Source organism: Petaurus breviceps, unplaced genomic scaffold (assembly GCF_028583685.1).
Source record: "Petaurus breviceps papuanus isolate PSGF00001 unplaced genomic scaffold, PetGlider_PUasm1.0 129, whole genome shotgun sequence".
Classification (NCBI taxonomy): domain Eukaryota; kingdom Metazoa; phylum Chordata; class Mammalia; order Diprotodontia; family Petauridae; genus Petaurus; species Petaurus breviceps.
Genome location: NW_027185665.1, coordinates 7,413,701 through 7,437,482, shown reverse-complemented (window position 1 = coordinate 7,437,482; position 23,782 = coordinate 7,413,701). Strand labels below are relative to the sequence as shown.

General features: G+C 39.0%; 1 protein-coding gene across 4 annotated transcripts in view; it reads left to right on the top strand.

The window, feature by feature from the left end:
- Positions 1 to 8,162: 8,162 nt before the first annotated feature.
- The window catches only part of LOC138173247 (WD repeat-containing protein 7), a 494,247-nt gene continuing 478,627 nt past the window's right edge, over positions 8,163 to 23,782 (top strand). Inside the window, exon 1 of one of the 4 annotated variants that reach the window (XM_069103220.1) lies at positions 8,163 to 8,734. The gene's annotated coding sequence lies outside the window, so the exon portion shown is untranslated. Of the gene's footprint in view, positions 8,735 to 9,758; positions 10,016 to 23,782 lie in introns of those variants that run through there. The other 3 variants (XM_069103240.1, XM_069103213.1, XM_069103230.1) reach the window with 3 other exon arrangements.

Here is a 23,782-nt window from a genome sequence, read left to right as displayed (position 1 = left end):
AGTGGGCTTAAAATGCCAAAAGTAATGAGATTGATGACTTTTACATGGCATAATTTGGAAATGTGTTCAACTGAATTGATGTCATTTGACTGCTAATAAGTTTTTTTTCATGTTTAAAAAACATATTGTTTATGTTATTGCTGTATTTCTATATCCTCTTATATTGTGAAATCCAAGAGACCATTGTAACAAAAATGCTGTTAGACAAAACAACTTCTTTTTAATCTGCATGCTATTGGATTATGAATTGATCTTTTAAAAGGATGTGATAAAAATGGATATTTGAAAACTGTTCAATATTTAATGAAATATTTTAATAAAACAGGCAATAATAATAATAAATTTACTTTAATAGCAAATTTTCATTTGAAAATCCTGGCTGTTGTGAAAGAGTAATTTAAAGATGTAGCTTCAACATATTAAAAATAAGTAAACTATTAGGTATTTGCTGTATGTCTGAAGACTATAGTTAGTTTTAATTTATAAATAAAGGATAAATGAAATGTTAACTGTTAGTGAAACATCAGAAAAGATATTTAAGCTTCAAGTTGTGGTTAGTGAAATTTTGCTATTTAAGCTAAAAATTCTTTTACTATGGTTTTGAGCTTTGATTATAGGGACAGTTGTCTGAATTATCATGAAGCCAATAGTAGAAAATGGCATGTGCTGTAGTCTGGGAACTGCTAACAGTGGATGTCTGTGTCTGGGAAAAGTTTTGGGGACACCTTGGTGCAGCCTAAAGTAAGATCCTCTTGACTTTATTTCTCCATTGTGCTATTTTTTTTCTGAAAATGAATTGCCCTGCTTAGTTAATCTTGATTCTTACTTTTGATACTCTGTGACTACATGATTGGCAGTCAGATATGACTCATGCCTAGAATCAAATAGAGTTAAGGGAGTTTTTCCCTTTTTGTGATAAATGACATTCTTAAAACTATGCCCCTCCTTTTCCTTTTATAGTAAATTTCTACAATCAAGAAGTTTTGTAGGTACAAATTTAAATCTATTAAATAATAGACTGTTGCTGGAACATCTAAGTTACTATGATAGGATACAAGTATGAATATCTTATAATTTTAATCTTTATTTGTGGTAAAATTTTAATATAGGGATAATATCCTCCTAAGGGGGGGATGATTAAACAAAGTAATAAGGCAAAGATGCAATGCAAAAGTTTTCTAATTAAATGGTATTGTAAAATTTGAGAAAGCAACAGGATTAGACTGTTTTCTTTAGGAAGTACATGCACGTAAATGATTGGCTTCCAGATTTATCTATCATGAAAATTCAGGCCTTGAGCATGTTTTAGTAATAAGTTTTCAAAATTGAATTAAGGATTTTACAAATACAATTGCATTGATAATGGTAAAGAAAGTGAAATTATTTTCCCATTTTTTAGTGTCTCTCTGATAATTTTAAAAGGCAGAAGTACAGGTCATAACTGAGTTTCCTAAGGAAAAAAGCACCAGGAACAGGCAGATTTACAAGTGAATTCTATCAAACATTCAAAGATCAACTATTTCCAACATTAATTAAATTATTTAGAATAATAGTCAAAAAAAAAGGGATGCTACCAAACTCCTTTTATAAACAGATGTAATACTCATGCCTGAAACCAGGAAGAGTAAAAACAAAGAAAGAAAATTATAGACCAATTTTATTATTGAATATGGGTGCAAAAATCCTAAATAAAATACTTGCTAAAAGATTACAACAATATAATACAAAGATATTCATTATGACCAAGTGGGATTTATACCAGGAATGCAGGGATGGATAAGGAAAACTACTAAAATAATTGATTATATCAATAATAAAAGAAAAAATTATATGATTATATATATAAATAGATGTGAAAAAACTTTTGATAAAGAGTGACAGTTATTTCTATTAAAAACAATTTGTAGGTTAAGATGGCTTTTTCCTTAAATTGATAAAAATTATTTATCAAAGACCATCAGCAAGCATTATTTGTAACGAGGATAAGCTAGAAGTAAGGTCAGTTGTGAAACAAGGATTCCCACTGTCATAAATATTATTCAATATTGTAATGGAAATCCTAGCAATAGCAATAAGAGAAGATAAAGAAACAGAAGGAATCAGCATAGGAAATGAGATAATAAAACTAGCTCTTTTTGCAGATGATATGATGAAATATTTGGAAAATTCCAAAGACTCAACTAAAAAGTTAGTTGAAACAATCATTTTTTGCAGGATAGAAAATAAATCCAAATAAATCATCAGCATTCCTATATATCACAAACGAAACCCTGAAAGAAGAGATAGTAAGAGACACTCCACTTAAAATAACTCTAGGCAGTATAAAACACCTGGAAGTTCACCTGCCAAAACAAAGACAGGATCTATATCAGATTTAAATAATTGGAGAAATCTAAATTGTTCATGGGTAGGCAGGGCCAATATAATAAAAATGAAGAAAAAAAGTCAAGAGGATGAAAGAAACTAATAAAAAATGTAATGAAAGAAGGTTTAGCAGTATTAGATCTTAAACTATATTATAATGCAGTAATTATCAAAACTATCTGGTACTGGCCAAGAAATACAAACGTGGTTCATAAATTCTTTTAAAAAAAGATTATTATATCAAGTATAGGATTTAGGTAAGGATAGAAACAGCAAATGGTATATAAACTGAAATTCTCTTTAGTTTCAAGATTGGAGAACCAAATTTAAATGATTGTATTAAGTCCAATTACTAGCAGAATTATCTTGCAACTTCTAGATTTGGAACTAAGGAGCAGTGCCCCCTTCAGAGCTATCCTGCAGATAAAGCCTATGGTCTAAGAGAAGATGTCTAGGGACCTGATAACTACATAAGACATCTGGGACTCAGAATGTGCTCATTAAGTGGATACTTGATGGGTTAGTAGGATACAAAGAAGACTTGATTTTAGTTTATATTGGTGATAATTATTGTATTGTTTTGGTCTTTCATTTCATGATGTTTTAAGTTTTCTTGGTTACCTTGGTAATGGTATCTCCCTTTTTGAAACTAGCCAATTGTGAGCCCTCTAACTAGTTTGATCTGTAACCTGACATTAATATAATGACAATTTAATTATGATTATGAATTTATGAAAAACCTTATAGATTTCACTTATACATAAATGATCCATGTAAGAAGTGGGATGCCCGTTTCCTCAGAAAGCAAAAAGGGAAAATTGAGTGAATTAAGGGGATTAGGACAGAAAGTAGTTTATTGTGGGATTGAGTAAATCACAGTAACTCCATTTTGTGAGTCAATCCTGGAACTAACTTAATATATATTCAATTAAGGGTCTAGTCTAACTTCTGTTTTGTGAGAAAACTTTATTCAATTGTGAGAATTGGTAGAAAACTTTATTACATTGTTTTAATGGAATCCTGCATGGCTGGGAAACTGGACCAACTCTATGTGCTGTTTAGAGACCATTAACCAAGGACCTATATTATATTGACAAGAAACTCAGTCAGATCCAAAGATTGATACAAGGAGTTTTCTCACATTTGTATATCTCAAGCAATTTCTATGTCTTATATGAAAACTTGCCTCACACTGATCAATTGGTTATTGTTTCCATGTTACAGATATTTGGGGAGTGGGATACCTCCTTTCCTGAATTCAGGAAATTGTACCTGTTCACTCTCCCCCTCAATCTGAGGGTCCCTACTAGGTTCTTCTGAGTACTCCCAAAGCTGCCAAATTTAAGGGAATGGACTCCCGGATCATCTGAAGGATCCAGTCCCCAAGTAGACAACCAAATGTGGTGAGGGCTTCAAGGTCCACTTCAAGTGCCCTGAGATGATATCTCAAAGAGACTGCTCCCCCAACCCCCTGGACATGGATTGAGCAAATGGCACCTCTGACCACCAAACAATCACTTTGGGTTTTCTTTTGTCAGTGGACTCTGAACATTTGTTATGGCTTCTTTTTATTTTTCTTTTATTTTCCTTTCTGCTTTCCCAATTGCTAAGGGAGGGGAAGTAACCCAAAACCCCCTCAAGAGTCTGCTTCAAACCCTAGGAAAAATGGCAACCTCACATCTTGTTAGATCGGTGCAAGGGGAAACCACACAAGGTAGCAAAGATCGTGCCTCCTTGGTCAACTGTGGAATGAGTGGCCACCTTGACTGAAAGGGCAGTAATATGGAAGTATCCCTGAGATTAATATGTCTGTTTTATATGAGTTACCTTACCAGGTAGATGCACTGGACACAGAGTAAGCCCGTTTGCTGAAAGGAGCCGATCAGAAGCCTGCAGTGAGACAAAGTCTTGCTCACTTCCAGATGCCTTTGCTGGTGTTGGCTGGCTGACCTTGCTGAGCTATGCCACCCCAAACTGATCCAGCCTTGCAGTCAACTGTTCCTGTAAAACAGCTTGCTTCTATATCCACCTGTTCTTGGGAAAGATTGTCCATTTTTTCCCCCAACCCCTTCCTGAACCTCCCCTTTGTGGTTTTCAAGTATAAATCTCCCCTGCCTCTCCTGAACTGTGGGCTCTTTTGTATCTTATACTGGGGGTCTCAGCACTAGTGTCTGATTTTCCTCCTAATAAAAAATTTTCTGCTTTCAGCCCAGATTGGACTCCTTTGCATTTTGAGGGCTAGGCTTCACCTGGTTGACAATATACACTACAAAATTATTTAGGTCATTCTGATCTGGGTTAAAAGAATTCATCAGAGGAGTATATCTTTTTCATACACACAGGTATTCTTTTTGTTAAAAGTGTAAGCCTCAGAGGGATCTTTTCCATGGCAGCAAGAATACAGGATAAAGGTTGCTAGCCTCACTTCTATTTGTTTCCTTTAATGTTTTTAAGTACCTCTTTGAGATTCATCAAAGCTTCATGGTCTTTTACTTTGCCTAGGTACTAGTTGATGGGGCATGATGGGAATTGGATGTGCCAATGGAAAGGATTTATCCTAGCCTCAAAAAGACAAAAGGGGAAGTTCAGGCTATGTGTGTGTGGGTGGCACATGAAGAACTGAATTCCTGAACTTTCTATAAAATTTCCATTCCCAATATACTGGTAACAATTAGAAATTCAGACTATTACAAATCAAAGATAACTAGCAAGAAACATTTAAATAAATGAATAATATGGCACAGCATAAGTATTCAAAATAAATACAAGAACATCCAAATAAAATATATGAACAACTCAGCTTTTGGAGCAAATAAATGAGGGGGTATTTACTTTCTTTTTACCAATGAATTAACTTGGTTTTTAAATATAGCAAGCTCAACTACTTTAGGTCATTAGTATAGCAATTTATTTTCTTCCAGGCATTTTTAATCTCTTGCTCTCAGTTGCTTTCCATCTGCCTGCAAGGCTGTTTGAATCTCCCCAATTCTTAAAAAAAGCCTTCCTTTGATTCTTCTATACCATCTGTCTACCATCCCATCCCTTCCCTTCCCTTCACTGCTAGACTTCTTGAAAAAGCTGTCCATAACAAATGGTTTTACTTCATCACCACCTACTCTCTCCTTAACCCTAGGAATCTGGCTTCCTACATTACCACTCTATTGAAATTACTCTCAAAGGTTTCCAGTAATTCCTGATTCATGTTTTAGTGGCCTTTTTCTCATTTCTTAGCTTTCTTGATATCCCTGCAACTTCTGACACAGTAAGAAATTTCTTATTAAAATATATTCTTTCTTCTTTTGATTTCAAGGACACAATATGCTCCTGGTTCTCCTTCCTGCTCTTGAACAGGTTTCTTTGTTTTCTTCACTAGCTGGCTGTCCTTTTCTATACTCCTTAACGTGGGTGAATCTCATGGTTTTGCTTTGATCCTATTCTCTTCAGTCTCTACAACCTCTCCCTTGGAAATTTCATGTATTTCCATAACTTCAACTGCTGCTATTATACAGTGAATCTGTATCTCTCACCCTGTCTTCTGTTTTTAGTTTCAGACCTGCATATTTCAACTGCCTATAGGGCATTTTCACATGGATGTCCTGCTAGTACCTCAAAAGCTTCAGTTTTCTTATTTCTAAAATAAGGTGGTTGTACTATGGCCTCTACTCATCAAAGGTCCTTTCAGTTCTAAATATTACTATCTTCCTCCATATTCTGCATTTCTTCTTGATTTGACCATTTCTGTTAGACACCAGAAATTCACTGTCTGAAACAATATTGTTATCTTTCACTCTTCCTTCTTCCATACCAGGTACCTCATCAGTTATTCAATTAGTCAAATTCTACTTCAACATCTCATTTATGATTTCCTCTTATTTCTACTGTCACCCCACTATGGGTCCTTATGACTAAACCCAAGACTGTTTTAATAGTCTCTTTTGGCCTATAATCTTTCCACCATCTAATCCATACTTCATATTACTGTCAGAAAAACTTTTATTCTGTTCCGGTCAATCTTCTGTTAAAAAATTTCACTAGCTCAGTATTATTGCCTAAGTGTCCGAATGATGTATGATTAGATTACTGGTCTTGAACTCAGAAGACTTGGGTTTAAATTCTGGCTCCCATATTTAGTAGATGTGTGACTATGGGTAGATAAATTAAACTGGACAAGCCTCCATTTCATTATCTGTAAAACTTGAAACAAGATTTCAACTACCAACCTCATGGGGCCATTATTAAAGAAAGTACTTTGAAAACCTTAAGGATCTGCATACAGTTTTTGTTATTACTAAGCAAAATTCAGCTCAAGGCCATCCACAATCAGATGTCATTCTAACTTCTCAGCCTTTACTCATATAACTCCTATTCATAGAGTCTGTTATCCAAACCCAATTATTCTGTGCTTCAAACACCCCTTGTCTCAGTACTTTGAGTTCATTCTATTTCTTACCTGCAGAACATCTTCTTTCCTTATTTTTGTCTGTTGAACTCTTACCCATCTTTTAAAGTTCAACTTCAATTACACCTTCTCCATGAAATATTGGTAATGTTAATTGTGTTCTAGTGGCCTATTCTAGTCTCATGTGGGTATCTGTTGATCTTGTTCATTAATGCAAGATACTTCAATCTATAAGATACTGAACAAAAACTCTGTTTATTGCTCTGTTGATCTTGTTCATTAATGCAAGACACCTCAATCTATAAGATACTGAACAAAAACTCTGTTTATTGCATCTATATAGGTAGCATACTATAAAGCTCGTCTGGAGACTAGCTTGGGGGAATTAAGAATCAAGTCAGAAGTTCTGGGCACGAACAAACTAAATGACACTTTTAAAAAACATCATTTGCTAACTTGCATTCATTAAGCCATGAAGCCCCTTATCCAAATTACCAGTGGGCTTTAGTGGGCCATCTGTGTGGAGGAAGAAGCCGCTGGCCATTGGACTCTGGGAAATTTTCATAAAATATTTCACAAACCTCAAACAAGGTCTTGAAAATAGGCCCTTATAGATAGAGGAGTATACAATAAGTTTGTAAAATTAGTCATTGGATGAATCAGATTTGTTCTTTTTCCTTTTCTTCCTCCATCCTTTGCGAACTCTAATGCTTAAAGATCCCAAGGCAGATAGACCTGGGTGCATTATATTATAATGTAATATAATTTATAATATAAATTTTTATTCTCTTAAGACTATAAACTACAGAGAAGTTGCTGATCTTCGTTAACAGAGGAACTTCCCCCTGGGAGTCCCCTAAACTGAAGAAATCATGGATGTGATTTTTAAAAAAAAAGTACCAGGAACTGTACGAGGAGCTGTGGCTACAAAGATAAAAATGAAAAAAGTCATTCCTTCAAGGTGCTTACTGTGGGGAAATAAGTAAATAGTAAATTTAAGGTAATTTGGGTACACTTCTGCTGAACTCTGAATGAAGCTAGCCAGGTATTCTAAGAAGTGAAGATAAGGATGGAGGACATATGGAAGACAGCCATTGTTTTTGTACTCACTTGGCTGCTGAATGGGTATATGGGGTTAGGAAGAGAAAAGAGTTAAAGATGACTCCAAGGCTTTGAACCTGAGTAAAAGAGGTCATCATAGACAGAAATCAACAAGGAAGAAGCTTTGACATATATCCAAAGAGGGCAAACAAAACAAACTGAAAAGCAACAGACTGACAGGAAGAGAGAACTGTAGAAAAATCCCAAAGAATGTGTCAGATACTATAGAGAAGGCAAGAAAGATGACCGAGAAAAGGCCTTTGGATGTGGCAATCAGTTAATCACATATAATTTTGGAGACAGCAGTTCCAGTTAAGTAATCTCTTCAGATTACATGAGGTCAAGAGGAAGGAGAAAGTGGAAGCAATGAACACAGATGGCTTTTCAAAAAGTTTGGCTGTGAAATGGAGATGTTTAAAGTAAGGTCAAATGATTTTTTTTAAGGACTAGGGAGACATGTAGGTATAGCAGGGAAGCAGAGGGGGAGAAACTGAAAACTGGGAAGGGAGGATGACGTTGGAGGCAATCTGCTGGGGGGGGGGCGGAATGGGATTTAGGGTACAAGTGGCAGGATGAGCGTTGGAGACATTGGCTATCTATCTCTTTGTCAGAAGAGAACGGGAGATGATGTCAAGAATAAAGAAGAGGGAGCTCCAAGTGAACGCCTTTGGTTTTCTCTGTAAAGTGTAACGATCTGCTGAGACGGTCGGGGGGGAGTGAGAGGCAGCGGGACAGGCTGAGGTTTCCAACAGTCTCCCAAATTGGGTGTGTCAGCCAACTCGACAAGTCCGACTTCCTTAGTTCTGCAGCAAGTGAGTAAGAAGGGGATATTGGCTTGAAGGATCGGCAAACCCTAAGTCTCGCAAGAAGGTGAGAAATGTGATGGCTGAACTACAGGTAACAGACCAGTAAGAAAGAAGAGTGACGTCAGAGCCTAAGAGCACTGAGGGCGGAGGGTAAGGAAGGTTCTCCCAAGGTTGAGAGGGGGCGGCCCATCCTTAGGTGGAGATGCAGCGGTAGGGGTCACAGTCAGCTCGGACTTTCTGACCGGGAGGCTCGGGGACGTTGGTCAGAATGAAGGATGAAGGCACCGGATGGCCTCTGGTCCCGTTCACTGCGCACCCGCGGCTGACTCATTCCCGCTGCCCTTTTCTGATGTCTGGCCTCTGCCCACGCTGCTGGTCCGGGCTTCTTCCAAGCGCCTCGGCGTAACCGGGCCCTTCTCTGCCGGGCGCGTTTTCCGGGCTTCCCCAGCGGCCAGCGCCGCCCCTCTCACAGCGGGCCCTCGCCGGCTGCCTCGTTTTCTCCCCACTTCCCGGAGGGCACGAGCTGAGCTTTCATTGTTCTTCGTCCGCGCCGCTCCGCGCAGGGGAGCGCAGCGTTAAGCTCCAAGTTTACAAATGCTCTTTGATTGATAGGCCGGAGCTTGAAGCCCCCCGGGGGGCGTTTATCCGAGGACAAGGGCCCTTTAATTTCTCGGGCCCTGGGGAAGTTGAGTCCCAAAGCAGCCGAAGCTCCCTGGGGAAAGCGCCGCAGGGAAGCCCGGAGCATCCCGCCCCAAGGCTCCCCAGTCCTAGACAGCGGAAGTCCCGCCCGAGGGCCCGCCTCTCATTCAGCCCCAGGTCCGCCCTTCCGCTTTCAGTATCCTCCGGAATCCAGTCAGAAGGACCGAGAGCGCCTTCCCACAACAAGGATGGCAGCAGCGGCCTCCTCTGCCCACGGTCTCAGCCCTTGAGAGGCTCGCTGGAGCTTCAGAGAAACACCGGAAAGGGGAGGGGGCGGGGTTTAGGGGAGGAAGGAAGTCCTCTTCCGCTCCATTTCTATGGCAACCCGGCTGGGTCCCGCAGCCGTCGATCAGACCCGGACTGTGTCTCTGGGCGTGGGGAAGCTGTGGGTATTTTTTTTTTACCCCCTTCTTTTGCGACAGTCGCGGTGAGGCAGTGGAGGCCGCTGTCAGCTGATCTACTGCGGCGGCGGCGGCGGCCACGGCCACAAGCCTCTTCTAGCCGGCTGGGCGCTTGAGGACCTCGGCGGGGCAGGAGCCAGAGCCCTCCGGCCCCGCCCGAGCATCTTTCAGCCCCGGCGCCGTCTAGCCTCTCCATCTCCCCGGGGGCATCGGCGGCGGGGCGACGGGAACCGAGACTTCGGAAGGTAAAAGAGCTTCGGGGTGTTTCCAGGCGCCGCCCCGGGACGAGCGGCTCTGCCGACCTGGGTGGGTCAGAGGTCAGAGGTCAGAGGTCCTCCGTCCGGCCGCCGCTGCCAGCTGTGCCCTCGCCCTCCCCCCTCCCCCATTGCAGCTTTTGGCAGGTGGCCTCGCCGTGCCGGCAGCCCAGGCCGCGTCAGGGCAGAGAACGTGACTGCGGCGTGTCCGGGGCCCTGGACGGCGCCTCTGGGCTCCGCTGCCTGGGCTGGCGCTGGGAGCTGCCGAGACCAGGATGCTTTCCCTGGTGGCGTGTCGGGGACGTCTGTCGGTCTTGGCCCCCTGGCCGTCGGGCCGAGGTCACAGGGACCTGGGGTGGCGGATGGACCGCGGATCTCTGACGAGCTTATTCTGGGGCCAGTGCTGGGTCACCTTTGGCGTTTGGACTTCGCGTCTCTACCTCGTGGCTTATTGCCACGGCTTGCTGCAGTGGTCCCTAGGGCACAGGCGCGACCTTGCTGGCTCCCTGTGGGTAGGGTAACCGTGTCTCGGTTGGGTGTGGGCAAAGAGCGGATCGGGGAGTCGCTTAACCTCTCTCTGTCTCCGTCTCCTCGTCTCTGAAAGGAAGGGTTGTACCAGATCATCTCTTACTTTCTCTCCAGCTGTCAATCTGTGATCCCGTGACTGCCGAATTGGGGTTTATTCGGTGGCGGTGACAGCCTATGCTCTTCCGTGTGACGCGGATCCAGGGTTTCCTTACTTAAATTACATTTGTGAATGTAGGATGGCAGTCACAAAAATCCATTCTAAGAAAAATGCCAAATTCCCGAACATTTTTTTACATAGTTTTTTCTTTTTAGCGTTTTCGTAAACTGTTCAGTCACAGTGTGAATATAGAAGCACTTTTTTAAGTAGCCCATTGAAATATCTATTGAGAATGCATTCATTATTAGAAGCTGAATATTTGTCAGAATATCCAAAGTGAAGAAATTTTTAGATGCAGCAAATGGGAAAAACAAATCTGACCTAAGTATTTAGAGATATTTATTACAGCATAATTCTTCTCTACATCAATTTTTACAGTATTCTTGTTATATAAAATTCACTTCACTATGTCTGTTCCTGTATTTATAGACGACTGTAATGCACAGACACATTAAAAGGACCTAGGAGTAAAATTAGTAATGCTCTTTTACACCTTGAGTTTTATGAATACTTGCTTTGGGGATGAAAACATTCAAAAGAAGCCATCCTTTGCTTGTTTACTACCACTGTACTTGTTTGATATTTCCTACTATTCAGGGATAGAGAGAGAGACTAATTTCCTTCAGTTTCCTTTTAAAACTTTACTTTTGATAAGTGGTCATAGGAAGTGTAGGATGTAGAATTAGAAGGGACCTTTATGATCATCTAATACAAAGTACCTTGTTTTATGTATAAGGAGGCTGAAACCACAAGGGTTAACTTCCATTTGGTCACCAAGTTAGTAAGCTTAATGGAGATTTGAATGTAGATCTCATTCCAAATTTAATTCCTACTTCATGCCAACATACTATGTGTGCAAAACCATACTTCATACATATGCCATGGACGCAGATTTAACAGAGGTGGCTATAAAAGGTTGTGGGGTGTTAATAAACCCTTCTTAGAAAAGAAGGAGGTTGGTACCTTATGTCATCTTAAGCCATTTTCAATTGTGGATATAGGCAAGATAGGTCTATATATAGAGTTTGGGAAAATTATTTTGCATTTATACCTAGAACTTCAGAATTATTTTATGATTATATTTATTACTTATCGTGTATGTTGTATTTTTGTTAAAGTTGGTTAGCTAGTCTACAGCATGGAGTTAATGTTGCCCAAGACTATAGAGTTAGTTCCTCATATCTGTATTTTTAAAGCTCTTTTGAATCCAGCCTCTCATTTGATCTTTACAGGACAGATATTATTATGAGACATTATCATGTTATGTCAGGAGCACTGAATTTAGACTCAGGACTCAGCCTTGTGAACTTGGATAAGCCACTAAACTCTCTGAGATACCCATTTTCTTACTTTTAAAATGAGACTGATATTGCAGTATTTACCACACAGTTGTTAAGAAAGTGCCTTGAAAACTTTTAAAGTACTGTGTAAATGTGAGTTCTTTCTAATTGGACATTTTCACACACATTATAAAATAAAAGAATATTTGCTTGGGTTAGTGGTGCCTGTAAGTCGTGGGATGTTGATCAAGTCTATGTAGAAAAGAATTGTGAAGTGCTGAGTGTTACTTTGTGGAGGTCTCATAGCTAACAAACTATCTAAAGTGTCACTAGTTCTTTGCTGATTACCAATTTATCTTAGTCTAGCTATCCTAATTCTTATGGCCTTTAAACTTGTCATAATAATTCTATCTTTGATAATAGTTTGTGAATCTGTATGTGTTTGTGGATGACTAGGGCTCATCACTGGTCAACAACTTGGTAGATTGTGACAGTAGCAATCTTGTTCTTCATTTAATAGTTCCCTTAGCCGTTTTCTTTAGGATTCACACCACATAGAGACGTGAAAAGTCTCCTGTGCGTTGGGAAAATGAAAGGGTAAATCTGACCACAAAATACTTAGCCAAGTAGAACCCACATGATTTGGATGGGTTAAGAGGCCTCAATCAGGATACCTGCCATTACTTATAACATTACTGGTTATCTGATCGGTGATTGCCATCATCTGGTAAGTGTGTTAGCCCTGAGCAAGGTGTGGTTCAGTGGAGAGCCTGACTATAGAGCACGGAAGCCCTGCTTCCAAATCCAGATACAAGATTTAAGAACTGGGTGATCATGGGTAAGAAATTTAAACTTCTTCCAGCTTGTTTCCTCATATATAAAATGGAATAATGATATCTGTGGTTCCTACTTCACAGAGATGTTGGAGGGTTCACATAAGAAGGTATTTGAGTTGCTTTGAAACTCTCATGCCATATATAAAATGCCAGTCTAAAAAAAAGATCGCACAAATTGGGTAAATGAAGTTACAGTGGATGCTAACTAGAAAATTTGGTTCTTTGTACCTTTGATAAATATTATGTATTAATTATAGACATGGAAAATTGTTGAATAAACCTTGACCCCTGTTGAAATTCAAGACCTGTGAATTCAAAATGAATTTTCATTTATTGGTGATTTTAATCAAGCTTTTATTTTATTTTTCTTAGCACTAGAAATATAATTATAACTCATTTATTCAGAACTTTTCCTTCATTTGTACATCGACCATTGGCTAACTTATTTTACGTTGTAACCCATTTTTTGGAAAAAAAGATTTGTATTTATGTATGTGTGTATGTATGTGTGTATGTATGTGTATATATATATAAGGAAAAGAGTATTGCCCAAGGTCAAAGAAAATTTTGGCTCTTTAAATGAGCATATTTATGTGTTAATGTCGTGTTGAAAGAATATACAACTGACTTTTTTTCCCCCAATTGTAGGGAATGATTTAGAATCCAAAATGATGATAAAGAATATGTACTTTTAATGGATTCCATATTTTATTTTTAATTAGAGTGAAAAGCAGTGGTCTCTGGAGGGTATTGTCAAAAATATTACATTAGATATGCATCTTAAGAGAGGAAAAGGCATTCTTAAGTTCCAACCAATTGACTTAAAAATGAGCTTTTGGAACACATTTTACCTGTTTATAAGTTGCCTAAATTTCCTTCTTTCCTACTGCCTACTTTTAGTCCTTGTTATAATGAAATGGTAGATTTATAGAGACTAAAAATTCTTTAGGAATTCAGAAAAAAAACTTATTGTGGATGGACCACAGTGATTAGGGAAGAGTACATATAGGAAATATGACTTAAGCAGGGACTTGAAAGAAATGTAGGTTTTGTAGTTGCTTAGGGAATTGGCTTGGTCAGCCTAGGTCAGGGAAGAGGTGAGCATATTGTGTGAGCTTTTATACTAGGGAGAGCCGAAGTTGCTCAGTTGCTTGTAGATTAATTGATTGAGTTGCTTTCTTTAGCAGCAGTGTGATAAGTAATGAAAGTACCAAGGCTTCCTCCAAGCACAAGAGACTTTCTGTAGTCACCTATATACGATATATACATTTATCAAACATCTACTGTGTGCCAGGCACTGTGCTAAGTATGAGGGGTATGAATAAAAAAAAAAAAGGAAGACAGTCCTTGCCCTCAAGGAGCTTACAGTGAAGTGGGGGAAGATGGCATAAAAAGAAGCTGGAAAGATTATGGGGTCCTTTTCCCTGCCACTCCTCCCCCCTCCAAAAACCGTGGGAGGGAATGATGATGGTGAAGTCTAATCAAAGGAGTGCAGCTATTGGAAAATGAAGAGTTGCCTGGGCTTCTGAGCCCTCTTTAAATGCAGGCTTTGGGAAGAGTTTTTAGCTCTGCCTTGTAGCCCTTCAGTCAGAGGAGCAGAGGCAACTGAGGGTACTGATGAGGTATGGGTATCAAAGTTGGTGCACTCTCCATGATGTTTCCTGATTGATGAATTTTTCCTGAGGTGGGAGGGGGGAAAGAGAAGGGTGAGGATGATGATGATACAGATGAATACAAGGGACACAGCTGGTGAGCAATGAAGAGTTGTCTGGTAAACCACCGCTAAGTTGGCAGTTACCATGTCCAGTACCCAGGAAGGTAAAGGGAGTTTTTATTAAACTGTCCTGTGACCCTTCTCCTTAGTTTTTGTCATTATGTGATTCATTATATGCTCAGATTTTTATAGTACAAAAAAAGTATACTTTGTTATGGGAAATCCAGGGTTCCAGACTATATAGGTTGACTAATTCTAAGTAGGCAGAGCAGCATAACAACTCATGCTGAGTTTCCTTCTAAAACATTCTGCCTTTCTTCTGTTCTGAGGCTAGAATATCTGTATTGGTCTAATGGAAGAGCATTCGACTTGAAATCTGTATTTCATCTTGGCTCTCTTACCTTCCAGGTCTGGATGTGTAACCTTGAGCCATTCTTCTAAACACGTAGATATTGGACAAAAAAATTTAATTCCTTTGAACCTCAGTCTCTTCAATCTTTAAAGTGTATTCCTGGGCTCTGTGGTCTCTTGAATTTATCTCCGTTTTTGGCACCCTGTTGAGGGTAGCTTCCCTAAATTTTCTTCCTCTGCCTGTTCACAATTGATTTCAGTCTTTGCTCTTTTTCTCTTTCACCTTTTCTTGGCTCTTTCCCTTAGACCTTGGGCATCTACCATAAACTGAATATCCATGACTTTTAATAAAGCTCATACTGAAGTTTTTGGCTAAAAGATGTACCAAATTAACTAGCATACATGAACAAAAATCCAGTAGGGCACAATCACCTGTTCGTTACTACCTTTCTGTAACTTACTACTACTTGGTGTTATGCTGAACTCCTACAAAAGCTAATACACTCCTTGCCTCTTTTTCGTACACCCGACTGACTCTGAGCTACTTGTAGTCTAGCTTCTGACTCCACCATTTAAATGAAACTGTTTTCCAAGGTTACCACTAATCTCTAAACTTCCAAATTCAACAGCTTCTTTTGGTTCTCATATTGTTCCATACATATTTTCTTACCAGTTAACTCAGGTTAATCTCAGGGTCATTTTTAACTCTTATTCTCCCCTGCACCCCTCCCATAGCCGCTGTGTTGACGTGATGTCAGCTACCTTCAATGTCTCCTGTGTGTGCCCTTCTCTCCACTCCATAGTCATCATCTTAGTCCAGCCTTCCATCACCTCTTGTGTGGACTGTTTTGGTAACAATCTAAATGGTTTCTTCGCATCCTGTCTCCTTTCTGCAAGGTATACTCCACATAACTGCTAAATTGATATTCCTCAAGTACAGGGCTAATAATCTTAACTTCTCTACCCAGGAAGTTTCAGTGATTCTCTTGTTTCTATGATAAAATAGGAACTCCTGTTTGGCTTTTTAAAGCCCTTCACGATCTAGTTCCTGCCTACCTTTTTAGACTGGTTTTTACATTACTCCCCTTTATGCACTCTGTTTTTCAGGCAAATTGACACATTTGCTGTTCCCCCAAAGGAACTTCTATCTCCCACCTCTGTCCTTTTGCATAGGCTGTCCATATGCTTGAAGTGTCCCCTTCCTTACCACTGTCTCTTGAAACTACCTCTCTTCATGACTCAGCTCAAGTGCCACCTCCTATGAGAAACTTTTTCAGATTCTAATAACCTCCACCTATATATTTGTATCCTCCTTCTGAAATTATGTTCATCTGTCTACATGTTTCTTTTCTCAGTAGAATAAAAGTACTTTGAGGGCAAGGACGGTTTTTGTTTTTGTGTTTGTATCCATGATGCCAGAGACATAGATGTTTAAAAATACTTGTTTTACTGAATGCTCACTGGACCAGATCAGTTAGTTATTGTAATTGAAGCAAATTGTAATTACCAGATAATTACATTTGTATGCCCTTTAGCAAATAAAGATTCTTGATCCTGTGGTTACCCGTGCCTTGCTCACTTTTTTATTCATTACTTTCCCTGTCTTTCTTTCCCCTGATATCCTATGTAGATTTAGTTGTTGTACTATTGTTTGGGAGGATCTGTCATTAAATACAAATTTATCTTTACAAAGTATCTTATCCATCTATCTGTCTGTCTGTCTGTCTATCTATCTACACTTATCAATCCTATCTCATACCTTTTGAGATAGCTAAAATTGGGGAATTTAGATATGCTTTGTTTATGATATGATGAAAAATAATGTTTCAGGAACATTAATTTGTCATTTTTGTGGAGAATAAATTACAGTCAGATAGAGAGTTGAAAAGTGACTTCTCTGTTCAAAACTGAACTAATTGGGGCGGCTAGGTGGCACAATGAATAGAAACCAGCCCTGGAGTCAGGAGGAACTAAGTTCAAATTTGGCCTCAGACACTTAACACTTACTAGCAGTGTGACCTTGGGCAAGTCAGTTAACCCCAGTTGCCCTGCCTTCCCCCTCCAAAAAGCAGAAAACAAAAACAAAAACAAACTGAACTAATTATTCCCCCACCCCCACATCTTCCCTTTTTCCTAACTTCTCTATTTCTGGCACCACCATCTTCCCATATTCAATGAGATAATATTTCTGAAGAACTTAGCACTCAGGGCCTGTCACACAGGTGCTTAATAAATGTTGGTTGCCTTTGCTTTCCCTAGTTTTCCAGGTTTCTTCAGAGGGTATCATCTTCAACTAATCCTCTGATTCCCCCATTATCCCTCCCCCCATCTAATCATTTGCCAAGTCCTATTGATTCTGTGGTTGCAGTACCTCTAGTATATGTTGTCATCTCTCTTCTGACCCTACCACCCTCCTGACATAGGCCCTCATTACTTCTTGCCTGGACTGTTGCAGTTGCCTGTTGGTAGGTCCTCTTGCGTCAGTATCTCACCACTTTAGCCCACTCAGCTGTCAAATTCATCTTTTTACAGCACAGGTCTGATCAAGTTTGGTTCCTCATCCCCATTCAGTAAATTCCAGTGGATCCTTCAGGCATCAATACAAAACCTCTCTTGATTTTGAAACCCTTGCAGCCTGGTCCCTTCTTGCCTTTCCAGTCTTTCCAGATGGTGGAGGTCATGAGGGAGCACATTCTTGGCGCTGAGAAAAGCTTGGAGACCAGTTGGTAGCTTCAGTAAATGAACTTTGTGAAGGCGAGTAAGGCTGAAATAAGGCAGGGTAGGTGGACTAGAACCAGTTTGTAGGAGGATCCTAAAGGGCAATATAAGAAGTTTGTATTTTATTCTTTAAAAAAATGTATTTCTTTTTGATCAAAAGATCAAAATCATCTGTTCTTCCAGATGAATTTTGCTATTTAGTTCTATGAAGTAATCTTTTTAGCATTTTGGTATGGCATGGAATCTATAGATTAATTTAGGTAGTATTGTCATTTTTATCATATTGACATTTTCCAGCCATGAGCTATTAATGTTTTTAATAGCTCCTGTTTTAATCTGTTTCAAATTTTGTAAAGAATGTTTTTAATAATTCCTGTGTATGTTTTGGTAGCTGGACACCCAGATTTTTAAAATAGTTATTTTGAATAGTTTTTTTTTTTCTATTTTCTTGCTGGATTTCATTGGTAATATGTAGGATGGCTGATGATTTTTTTTGGTTTTCTTTTGTATCTTGTTATTTAGTGAAATCATTAATTTACTTTTTGTTGGATCTTTGGGGTTCCTCCAGAGGAGAAAGTGAGACTGGGAACTTTGCACAGCCCTCCCTCACTTAAATCCTTGCATGTCATGAGATCACTTTCCTGATTTGGTAGTCATCTTAGAGAACAAAGAACAAACAAGCAGCACTAATTTTGTTTCCTCTTTACTTTTGCTTATTCTATTAATTTTTTTTTTGGCTGTGTTGCTATACTTCTGATTTACAGAACTATATCAAATAAATATGACAGCAGTAGTTCAGGAGATTAATTGAGACTGAATATATAGATTTAGGATATATCTGTGCAGAGATATTAAATGAAACTATGGGAGCTAAGCTCACCAAAGTGAGAAGGTATAGAAATAGAAGACAAGAAGAGGTCAAAGGACAGAACCTTTGTGGATATACACGTTCCAGGCACTGATCATGACATGACTTCTGTAAAGGAGCAGTCAGAATAATAGGAGTGAAGTAAGGTGATCGAAGAGGGGGAGAGATTTTTGATCAGTCTGTAGAGGGGCAGGTAGCTGCAGGATGTGGAGTGAAAAATGACCTTGGGATTTTGCAATTGAGAAATCATTGTAGACCTTGGAAAGCATAGTTTCAGTAGAGTGGTAGAAATAATGAAGTAGAGGCAGTGAAGAGAGACTGACTTTTTCCACAAGTTTGCCAGAAAAAGAGTAGAGAGAGAGAGCAGACAGTAGGCTGAGGTTATGGTGGGGTCAGTAAAGTAATTTTTAGGCTTAGGGAGAACTGGGTAAACAAGGATAATTAAAAACAAAATAAATCAAATGAAGATCATTGTAAAGCTCAGAACTCAGGTGTAGAAACCCTATTGTTTTATTGATGCTTTAAAAAAACAAAACAGAACAAAACCTTATTGTCTCTTCCCAATAAAACTCTTCACCTAGCAGTAGAGTATAGGTAAGCAAAAGAAACAAACACGTTGGCCATATTTAGCAACCTTATTTCCTACTTTTGGTGTATCACTTCTCTGCCAGGTAAAGGGGAGAGTATTTTACCATTAGTCTTCTGGAGTTAGACTTGTTTTTTTAGAGTTCTGATGATTTTCAGAATTGTTTTCTTATACATAATTGGGGATCATTGTGTAAATTGTTCTCATTCCTGCTTATTTCACTTTGCATCGATTCATGTAATACTTGTCAGGTTTCTTGGAATTATTTGTTGTTTCTTATAGCTCAATATTTCATTAAGTTCATATATCACAATTTATACTTCCACTCCCCATTTTATGGACACTTATTTCATTTCTGTTTCTTTCTACCCCTCCCTCCCCCAAATCCTGTCTTGAGGTGGGTTTTTTTTTTTTTTAATATATAGGTCCTTTTCTTTACCTTTAATTTGTGTATGCCCAGTGGCACTGGGTCAAAACCAATTTGGTGACTTCAAATAAAATTCTTTTTTTTTTTTTGCTTTTTGAAGGGCAATTGGGGTTAAGTAACTTGCCCAAGGTCACACTGCTAGTTTTTGTGTTAAGTGTCTGAGGCCGGATTTGAACTCAGGTCATCCTGACTCCAGGGCCAGTGCTCTATTCACTGCGCCACCTAGCTGCCCCTCATATCAAATTCTGAAACATTTTCTAGATGGTTAACTCAATTCATAACTCACCAACAGTTCATTGGTGTGCCCGTCTTTATTCTTTGTGTAGCCTTCAATATATATTTTTATTGTTTTTAAGAATGAGGAGATATTACTTAATAGCAAATGACATAAATAACACTTAGACATATTGACAGACTCAGTGAAGCTCAGTTAGTCATCAGTTTTATGTGGCTGCTAAAAAGTTAATGGTACTGTAATTGTAGGCTGCATTAATAGAAATAGTTTCTGAAATAGTTTCCCCTTTCTGCTGCACTGGTAAGAGCAGCACAAAATATATTGGGTTCAATTCTGGGTTCCTTTCAGGAAGGATGTTAATAAACACAGTAAGAGGAAGGGAACCAGGATGTTGGAGGGCATTGAGAATCATTTCATTGAGGAACAGTTGAAGGACTTGTTATTCTTTTTCTTTTATTGCGTTTTGGAGGGCAATTGGGGTTAACTTGCCCAAGGTTACACCGCTAGTTTTTTTGTGTTAAGGGTCTGAGGCTGGAACTGAACTCAGGTCCTCCTGACTCCGCTTTACTCACTGTGCCACCTAGCTGCCCCTGACTTGGTATTCTTGCAATTAGGGTTAAGTAACTTGCTCAAGGTTACACGGCCAGGTTTTTCTGGGTGGGTGCTAAGTGTCTGAGCCCGGATTCGATCCCCAGGTCATCCCGACACTGGAGCCCGTGCTCTTACTGGCTGTGCTACCTGGCCACCTCCTGACTTGGTATTCTTTAGCCTGAGGAAGAGAAGACTGGAGAGAGAATGTTGCTGTTGTGGAAAGGGCAATCAGTCTAGAATTAGAGAGCCTGGGTGTTCTACCTATTTTCTCCATGACCTTGAGCCAGTCAATTAACCTGGGTAATCCCCAGTTTCCTTATTCAAACGTGGGAGGGAGTTGGACTAGTTGAGCATCTAACATCTCTTCTACCTCTAGCTCCTATGACATAATAATCTTCAGGTATTTGAAGTTATATGGAAGAAGTAGATTTGTTATATATACTTTGAGTGATCACCACTGGAATCATTGCCTGGAATTATGGCTCAATAAAAGGAAGGTGTTTTTAATAACTTGGACTTTCTAACAGTGTAATGAACTGCCTTATGAAGGGGTGAAATATTCAGGCAGAGTCTGGATGATCATTTTGTCTAGGTTATCATAAAGGAGATGTGGGGTATATAAAATGTTTAATCATGAGGTTCCTGGTTAGTTTATCATAAATTGTAACATTTCAAGCCCCAGGTAATGCAGCTCTTTTTTTTAAGCAATCAGGGTTAAGTAACTTGCTCAAGGTTACACGGCCAGTTATTTCTGGGTGTGGTGCTGAGTGTCTGAGCCCGGGATTTGATCTCCAGGTCGTCCCAACACTGGAGCCGGTGCTCTTACTCCCTGAGCTACCTGGCCGCCCCTAAGCAATTGGGGTTAAGTAACTTGCTCAAGGTTACACGGCCAGGTGTTTCTGGGTGGGTGCTAAGTGTCTGAGCCCGGGATTCGAGATCTCCAGGTCTTCTCAACACTGGAGCCGGTGCTCTTACTAGCTGTGCTACCTGGCTGCCCCGGTAATGCAGCTCTTAACTACTGTATCTTGCACTTTGCATTGCTGTTAACAAATTTATGTGTCAGTCAGTCAACAAGTATTAATTGAGCACCTGCTATGTGTCAGGCGCTGGGCTAAACTCTCTGGATCCAAGTACAAAGAATGAAATTATCTCTGACAGCATGAAACTTATCTTATATTGGGGTAGACAACAAGTATACATAAAATATATACAGCATAAATATAAAGCCAGCATGTAGGCTAAGAACAAGGTGGTTTGGGTGGGTGGACACTAGCATCTGAGGGAGATCAGGTGAGGCTTCATGCAGAAGGTGGATTCTGAGCAGCATCTTAATGTAGAGTTGGACTCTGTGAACCAGAAATAAGGAGGGAGTCCATGCCAGGTATGTGGGACAGTCTGTACAAAGGCACTGAGAGAGATGGAGTTTCATGAATGGAATAGAGAGAAGGCCAACCTGACTGGATTGCAGAGGTTGGGAGGGAGAGTGATGTCCAATGAGACTGGAAAGATAGGTTGTGCAGGGTTTTAAAAGCTAAACAGAGAAGGTTATATTTTATCCTAGAGATTATAGGAAGCTATTGAAGTTGATGGAGGAGTTGCATAGTTAGGTTTATGCTTAAGGAAAATTAATTTCACAGCACTGGCTTTCATGGATTTAATTATCATCTCTGCTGATGATTTTCATATTTACTTATCCAGCTCTAACCTCTTTTCTGGCTTCCAGTAAGAAAAAGCAGCCTTTAGGACAAGCACCACTTTAGGGTGGGGTTGTCTCTCTCTCATTCCTTGAAGCGTCCTTTTCTAAATTAGGTGATCTTGTTAGTGGTGACAATATGCATGTGTTCTTAAATCTTGATTCTTTCACGGAGTCTGAGAGGAGTGAACAAATTAATAGAATTTGGAGATTGTTAGTACAGAATAAAAATGGTATTACCTTCATCTTGGGTTAAGCACAAGTTGCAGCTTCTTGGAGTACAGGAATCCTTTGTGATCATGCTTTGATTCCTTCAAGTAGAAGTTGATGGCTTTTTAAAGTCTGGTTTCTCATTATTTCATTATTCTTTCTTCCCCACTACCCATACTACCAACTTTTCTTTATTACTTCTTTGTTCCCTGTCTATGGCAGCCCTTCACTCTTGATAGCAAACTTTTCCTTATCTGGCTTAAAACACCAGATCATTTTAGGAAATTAAAGAGCTTAAAAAAATTCTTCAGTGATCACTACTAAGTTTAAAATAGAATTCACTTATTCATGGCAGAGGAATATGTTTTGGAGTCTGTGCCAAGAGGAAGTTTTTTGATTGATTAATGTAGCCAGGGATAACTTTTTGATCTCTCTTAATGCCGGAGTGAGATGGAAGAACATGTTCATGGTATTCTACAATCAGAAATATGTTATATCATTAACTGTCAGTACTGTGCACTCTTCTTTTTCTCCTTGAAAAGTATCAGCATAATACATTTTTCCGATAGTAACTCCAGTTTTATGAAATAGTATTTCTTAGTTCTGGGGCTCGAGGAAATAGTTCTTTTAGATTGTAGGAATTGAAATTTATGATAAACTGAAATGGAAAAGTATATGTGTTTTAAAAAATCTTTTAAATCTGATAATTTTTCAGAAACAATTTTTTTCGATTATTGTTTTATCATTTGAATTTCTTTGTTTTAGATTCCTATAATTTTTTTTGAAGACTAGTTGTTATTGAAATGAAAGTAGAGCCACAATGTCAGATTGATTTCTAGCTTTCTGGATATAGAAAAAATGTCTTGCTAATTATCTTGCTAATACACTGTAGAATATCTAAAGAACAGCTTAAGCTTTCCAAATTATCTGAACAATGGATCCTGCCTTACTCCAATATTTTGATGCATCTATGATGTTCTTGATATGAATCTTTCTTCTAGTGGTATAGATCCTGGCCCCTTCATACTTTCCCGTGTTTACCATAGGACATAAACTTAGTGTACTCAGGGATTTCTCATTCCCTTGAAATTGTGTAGGTACCAGTGGAGTGCATGGACTCCAGTATCTTTATGTTTATCTAGAGTTCACATGTTACATAAATATTAATGATGCTATACAGAGAAATCCTGCATAATAGTAGCCTATCTAGAGACATTTTCCAAACCTATTGTCAATACATTATAACCAATGTCAGATAATTCCATTGTAATATTAGGAATCAAATTGTAACATTGTTTCTTTGGAACTAATTGCTACTTATTGTTTTTTTTTAATGATTAATTACAGAGACAGTGAATGATGTTGAATGAAGTATTTCTGTCCTTAATTGGTAGGCATATAGGTAGCAATGTGGCCTAAAAACAGTCTTTCACAGAGGATCCATTTACTTTGTTGTGGATCTTCTAGATCATTTGAGAGAGAAGGGAATAAACATTGATATAGTACCTACTATGTGCTGGGCACTATGCTAATAAGCACTTTTACAATTATTATCTCACTTAGT